This window comes from Musa acuminata, unplaced genomic scaffold, assembly GCF_036884655.1.
Source record: "Musa acuminata AAA Group cultivar baxijiao unplaced genomic scaffold, Cavendish_Baxijiao_AAA HiC_scaffold_1126, whole genome shotgun sequence".
Taxonomy (NCBI): Eukaryota; Viridiplantae; Streptophyta; class Magnoliopsida; order Zingiberales; family Musaceae; genus Musa; species Musa acuminata.
The window spans coordinates 1,916,368-1,923,867 of record NW_027021339.1 but is presented as its reverse complement, the minus strand read 5'-3'; positions in this window follow the sequence as shown (position 1 = coordinate 1,923,867).

The window sequence follows — 7,500 nt, the reverse complement described above, 5'->3', positions numbered from 1 at the left end:
ACAGGCCAAAACGGCCCAAAAACGGGCCAAAACTGGCCATTTTTGGCTGCGCGAGCGAGCGGAGAGCGGCGGACAGCGAGCTAAGCGAGAGGCAGCACCGTCCCTGCTATACGAAAGCCCCATCCAGCCCTGTGCCACCCGGGGGGTTCCAGGGTGCTGAGATGGCTGACATTTTGCTCCGCTCACGACGGTCACCGCGCGACGCAAGAACAGCCCAAAAACAGGCCAAAACGGCCCAAAAACGGGCCAAAACTGGCCATTTTTGGCTGCGCGAGCGAGCAGCGAGCGGCGGACAGCGAGCGAAGCGAGAGGCATCACCGTCCCTGCTATACGAAAGCCCCATCCAGCCCTGTGCCACCCGGGGGGTTCCAGGGTGCTGAGATGGCTGACATTTTGCTCCGCTCAAGATGGTCACCGCGCAACGCAAAAACAGGCCAAAAACTGGCCAAAACGGGCCAAAACTGGCCATTTTTGGCTGCGCGAGCGAGCGGCGAGCGGCGGACAGCGAGCGAAGCGAGAGGCAGCACCGTCCCTGCTATACGAAAGCCCCATCCAGCCCTGTGCCACCCGGGGGGTTCCAGGGTGCTGAGATGGCTGACATTTTGCTCCGCTCACGACGGTCACCGCGCGACGCAAGAACAGGCCAAAAACTGGCCAAAACGGCCCAAAAACGGGCCAAAACTGGCCATTTTTGGCTGCGCGAGCGAGCGGCGAGCGGCGGACAACGAGCGAAGCGAGAGGCAGCACCATCCCTGCTATACGAAAGCCCCATCCAGCCCTGTGCCACCCGGGGGGTTCCAGGGTGCTGAGATGGCTGACATTTTGCTCCGCTCACGACGGTCACCGCGCGACGCAAGAACAGCCCAAAAACAGGCCAAAACGGCCCAAAAACGGGACAAAACTGGCCATTTTTGGCTGCGCGAGCGAGCGGCGAGCGGCGGACAGCGAGCTAAGCGAGAGGCAGCACCGTCCCTGCTATACGAAAGCCCCATCCAGCCCTGTGCCACCCGGGGGGTTCCAGGGTGCTGAGATGGCTGACATTTTGCTCCGCTCACGACGGTCACCGCGCGACGCAAGAACAGGCCAAAAACAGGCCAAAACGGCCCAAAAACGGGCCAAAACTGGCCATTTTTGGCTGCGCGAGCGAGCAGCGAGCGGCGGACAGCGAGCGAAGCGAGAGGCATCACCGTCCCTGCTATACGAAAGCCCCATCCAGCCCTGTGCCACCCGGGGGGTTCCAGGGTGCTGAGATGGCTGACATTTTGCTCCGCTCAAGATGGTCACCGCGCAACGCAAAAACAGGCCAAAAACTGGCCAAAACGGGCCAAAACTGGCCATTTTTGGCTGCGCGAGCGAGCGGCGAGCGGCGAACAGCGAGCGAAGCGAGAGGCAGCACCGTCCCTGCTATACGAAAGCCCCATCCAGCCCTGTGCCACCCGGGGGGTTCCAGGGTGCTGAGATGGCTGACATTTTGCTCCGCTCACGACGGTCACCGCGCGACGCAAGAACAGGCCAAAAACTGGCCAAAACGGCCCAAAAACGGGCCAAAACTGGCCATTTTTGGCTGCGCGAGCGAGCGGCGAGCGGCGGACAGCGAGCGAAGCGAGAGGCAGCACCGTCCCTGCTATACGAAAGCCCCATCCAGCCCTGTGCCACCCGGGGGGTTCCAGGGTGCTGAGATGGCTGACATTTTGCTCCGCTCACGACGGTCACCGCGCGACGCAAGAACAGCCCAAAAACAGGCCAAAACGGCCCAAAAACGGGACAAAACTGGCCATTTTTGGCTGCGCGAGCGAGCGGCGAGCGGCGGACAGCGAGCGAAGCGAGAGGCAGCACCGTCCCTGCTATACGAAAGCCCCATCCAGCCCTGTGCCACCCGGGGGGTTCCAGGGTGCTGAGATGGCTGACATTTTGCTCCGCTCACGACGGTCACCGCGCGACGCAAGAACAGCCCAAAAACAGGCCAAAACGGCCCAAAAACGGGCCAAAACTGGCCATTTTTGGCTGCGCGAGCGAGCAGCGAGCGGCGGACAGCGAGCGAAGCGAGAGGCATCACCGTCCCTGCTATACGAAAGCCCCATCCAGCCCTGTGCCACCCGGGGGGTTCCAGGGTGCTGAGATGGCTGACATTTTGCTCCGCTCAAGATGGTCACCGCGCAACGCAAAAACAGGCCAAAAACTGGCCAAAACGGGCCAAAACTGGCCATTTTTGGCTGCGCGAGCGAGCGGCGAGCGGCGAACAGCGAGCGAAGCGAGAGGCAGCACCGTCCCTGCTATACGAAAGCCCCATCCAGCCCTGTGCCACCCGGGGGGTTCCAGGGTGCTGAGATGGCTGACATTTTGCTCCGCTCACGACGGTCACCGCGCGACGCAAGAACAGGCCAAAAACTGGCCAAAACGGCCCAAAAACGGGCCAAAACTGGCCATTTTTGGCTGCGCGAGCGAGCGGCGAGCGGCGGACAGCGAGCGAAGCGAGAGGCAGCACCGTCCCTGCTATACGAAAGCCCCATCCAGCCCTGTGCCACCCGGGGGGTTCCAGGGTGCTGAGATGGCTGACATTTTGCTCCGCTCACGACGGTCACCGCGCGACGCAAGAACAGGCCAAAAACTGGCCAAAACGGCCCAAAAACGGGACAAAACTGGCCATTTTTGGCTGCGCGAGGGAGCGGCGAGCGGCGGACAGCGAGCGAAGCGAGAGGCAGCACCGTCCCTGCTATACGAAAGCCCCATCCAGCCCTGTGCCACCCGGGGGGTTCCAGGGTGCTGAGATGGCTGACATTTTGCTCCGCTCAAGACGGTCACCGCGCAACGCAAAAACAGGCCAAAAACTGGCCAAAACGGCCCAAAAACGGGCCAAAACTGGCCATTTTTGGCTGGGCAAGCGAGCGGCGAGCGGCGGACAGCGAGCGAAGCGAGAGGCAGCACCTTCCCTGCTATACGAAAGCCCCATCCAGCCCTGTGCCACCCGGGGGGTTCCAGGGTGCTGAGATGGCTGACATTTTGCTCCGCTCAAGACGGTCACCGCGCAACGCAAAAACAGGCCAAAAACTGGCCAAAACGGCCCAAAAACGGGCCAAAACTGGCCATTTTTGGCTAGGCAAGCGAGCGGCGAGCGGCGGACAGCGAGCGAAGCGAGAGGCAGCACCTTCCCTGCTATACGAAAGCCCCATCCAGCCCTGTGCCACCCTGTCACGACCTTAGCTGGAATTGCCTAAGGCGTGAGGCACCCTTGCGGCCAAAGACGCGAACTTAGCTTGCGTTGCCTAAGTCGCGGGTCACCCTCGTTGCAAAGACGCGAAACTTAGCTTGCGTTGCCTAAGTCGCGCTTTGCCCTTGCGATCTTGCTCCGCAAGGATCAGCCACTTTGTAACCTCTCGCAGGTCCCGAAGGACCTGTAAAAGAGAAAGAAAGTTAGATCGAAAGAACGAGCAACGGACAAGTCCCGAAGTCTCGCGAAAAGGGAAGCTTTACAAGCAAATCGTCGAACACCTTGTGTGCACAAGAGAAAAGAGGGAGGGGGAGAAAAACAAGGCTTTCAAGGATGAACGAACAGCTGCAAGCCCACAAACAGCCGCTCACCTGGTCCCGGACGCAACACCAAGTTCCCGTAAAGGTCACGTGCGAACTTGCGAAAGAGAGTTCAACGCCCGGTATATAACCGAAGCCCCATCCAGCCATGTGCCACCCGGGGGGTTCCTGGGGTCTGAGCTGGCTGACATTTTGGTGAGCGGAGGCAGCACTCCGCTCACCTCCCGCGGCACGCGAAAACGGCTCCGTTTTGGGCTGTTTTGGGGCTGTTTTGCTCGGTTTGGTGAACGGTCGCTTTGCAACGCTGCAGCTTGTTCGAACTTACATATTTACAAGCAAAATGACCCAAAACCATAAGAAAACATGCTGTCAAGCAGCTGTACATGCGGGTGCGAGCGACGAACGGTTCGTTGAACGGAGTTGTTGCGGGTGCGCGACGACCGTTCGTGACATTCTCCCCCACTTAAACTGTCGACGCCCTCGTCGACGCTTGTTGGTAGTTGTTGATGACTTCTTCTTCATGTCGCAGGGCGTCTTCAGGCTCCCAACTGGCTTCAGTTCGGGGAAGCTTTCGCCACTTCACCAAGTACTCTGTCTGCTCTGCTCCGTTGGGTAGCTTTATCTTGCGATCCGCCAGAATGGTTTCCACTCGCTTCTCGTAGGAGGCTGTGATGGGAGGTAGCCGAGTTGGAATACTTCGAGAAGCATCTTGCGGATCCGAATGGTAGGCCTTCAGGTTGCTGGCGTGAAGAACGTTGTGAATTTTGAACCACGCCGGCAGCTGCAACTTGTAAGAAACATTGCCTACTCTGCTGATAATTGGGAAGGGCCCTTCATACTTACGCACCAATCCTTTGTGGACTCTTTTCCTGAAGAATTGGAGTGATGCTGGTTGGAGCTTTACCAACACCAAGTCGCCAACTTTGAACTCTTGTGGTCGCCTTCCCAAGTCTGCCCACTTCTTCATCCGTTTTGCCGCCTTCTCCAAGTAAGCCCGCGCAATATCGGCATTTCGATGCCACTCCTTTGCGAAATGGTAGGCTGATGGACTACTCCCAGTATAACCAATTGCCATAGTGTGCGGAGTCGACGGTTGTTGTCCTGTGATAATTTCGAAGGGGCTCTTGTTGGATGCAGAGCTCCGCTGCAAGTTGTAGGAGAATTGGGCGATGTCCAACAGCTTCACCCAATCTCGTTGATTGGCACTCACGTAGTGCCGGAGATACTGCTCTAAGAGCGAATTTATTCTTTCAGTTTGACCATCCGTCTGGGGGTGGAGGCTTGTAGAGAAGTATAACTTTGACCCCAACAATTTGAATAGCTCGGTCCAGAATCGTCCCAGGAACCGAGCGTCTCGATCACTAACAATATTGTGTGGGACTCCCCAATACTTCACTACACCCTTCATCATCAGTCTGGCCGCCTCTTCAGCTGAACAGTGTAGGGGAGCAGCAATGAAAGTTGCATACTTTGAAAACCGATCGACCACCACAAGTATCGATCCAAGTCCCCCTACAGGCGGCAAGCTAGATATGAAGTCTAAGGAAATGCTCTCCCATGGCCTTTCTGGTACAGGCAACGGCTCCAAAAGTCCCACCGGCTTCCGTTGCTCCACCTTGTCTTGTTGGCAAGTAAGGCATGTTCGAACATACTCCTCCACATCAATCCCCATCTTTGGCCAGTAGAAGGCCCTCTCCACGAGAGCCAATGTTCTGTGAATGCCGGGATGTCCAGCCCAAAGGGAATCGTGACACTCTTTCAAGAGTTCACGCCTTAAATTGTCCACTCGGGGAACATAAACTCTATTCCCTTTTGTGTAAACAAGTCCCTCCTGGCCCCAAAATCGTCGTGCCTTGCCTTCTTTGATGAGCTGCATCAGGATAACTGCCTGGGGATCACTATACAGTCCATCTCTGATTCGAGAAAGGAAGTTGGAATGTAACTGACTTGTTTGGCCTCTGCCCTCCAGTTGTGCAGCATTCACGCACTCCACCTTCCGACTCAGCGCATCGGCCACGACATTCGCCTTCCCGGGCTTGTATTCCATTGCCATATCAAATTCAGCCAGGAAGTCCTGCCACCGTGCTTGCTTTGGGGAGAGCTTCTTCTGAGTTTGGAAATAACTCAGGGCGATGTTGTCTGTCCTCAGCACAAATCGCGACCCGAGGAGGTAGTGTCGCCAAACTCGTAGGCAGTGGATCACCGCTGTCATCTCCTTCTCATGCACTGGATACCGCCTCTCGGTCTCGTTGAGTTTGCGGCTCTCGTAGGCCACCGGATGACCTTCTTGCATGAGTACTCCACCAATAGCAAAGTCCGAAGCATCGGTATGGACTTCAAAGGGCTCTCCATAGTTTGGCAATTTGAGCACTGGTTCTTCCAGAACAGCAGCCTTCAGATCTTGGAATGCTATCTCACATTTGTCAGACCACTTCCAAGGCTGCTCCTTCTTCAGCAACTCCGTCAGTGGGGTTGCCCGCTTCGAATATCCTGAAATGAAGCGTCGATAGTAGTTGACGAATCCAAGGAAGGATCTCAACTCTGGCACCTTCTTTGGTGTTCGCCATTCCGCAACTGCTTGCACCTTCGACTTGTCCATCCGAATGGAGCCACCACCGATTCGATGCCCTAAGAATAGGATCTCAGTTTGAGCAAAGTAGCATTTCTCCCTTTTTACGAACAAAGTGTTCTCCCTGAGAACCTTGAAAATCGTCCGAAGGTGCTTGACGTGCTCCTCGAGCGTTTGGCTGTAGACGACGATATCGTCCAAGTAGACGACCACGAACTTATCCAAATACTCCTTGAATAGTTGGTTCATGAGAGTACAGAATGTGGCCGGAGCGTTGGTTAAGCCAAAAGGCATCACCAAGAACTCAAACGCTCCATACCTGGTCACACAGGTAGTCTTCGCTTCGTCGCCTTCAGCAATGCGCACCTGCCAATACCCCGACCGAAGGTCGAGTTTTGAGAAATACTTGGCCTTGCCCAGTTGGTCGAACAAGTCCGCGATGAGCGGGATGGGATACTTGTTCTTCACCGTTACTTTGTTGAGGGCTCGATAGTCGACGCATAATCGGAGGCTCCCATCTTGTTTCTTCTGGAAGAGAACTGGAGCTCCGAAAGGTGCTTTTGAGCTGCGGATGAGACCACCGCTTAGCAGTTCACCTAACTGCTTCCTGAGTTCGGCCAACTCTGGCGGGGGCATGCGGTAGGGTGGTCTCGCTGGAGGCTTCACTCCTGGCTCCAGCTCGATACTGTGATCCACGCCTCTGCGTGGTGGGAGAGTCTTCGGCAACTCGGGTGGCATAACGTCTTCGAACTCCTTCAAGACGTTCGCCACTACAGCAGGTTCTTGAATGGCCTCTTCGTTGAGTGGCTCTAGCTTCATAGCAGCCACGAATGTCAGTTCGCCCTTTCGCACCCCTTTCTTCAATTGTAAGGCCGAAATGTGTTGGGGCTCCTTGGTTCCTCTCCGAGAGACGGGAACCACGCAGGGGTCATCGCCTCCCATCATACATAGGGAGTTTAAGAACGGCATCGGCACCAACTTCGCCGCATGCATAAACTCCATTCCAAGAATCACTTGGAAGTCGTCCAGTGGCACGGCCATCATGTTGGTGTTACCGCTCCAAGTCCCGATTTTGATAGGAACACCCTTCGCCAACCCGGAGATTCGCCTGGCCTCCGAGTTCACCGCCTTCATTCGGCTTGGGCTCTTCTCCAATGTCAACCCAAGTCGCTGTGCTTCGCGATCGGCTATGAAGTTGTGGGTAGCGCCCGTGTCCACCATTGCACGGGTCGTTTGGCCATTTAGCTTAATGTCCACATACATTAGTTCGCTGCTTCCTGCTTTTTGTGCCTTCGTCTTCGTGTTCTCCCCCACTTGACCCCGCATAGCGTTCAACAGACGCATTGCTCCCATTCGGGGTCCTTGCGACTCCTCCTCGTCGCTGCTGGATTCTGAGCTGCTCG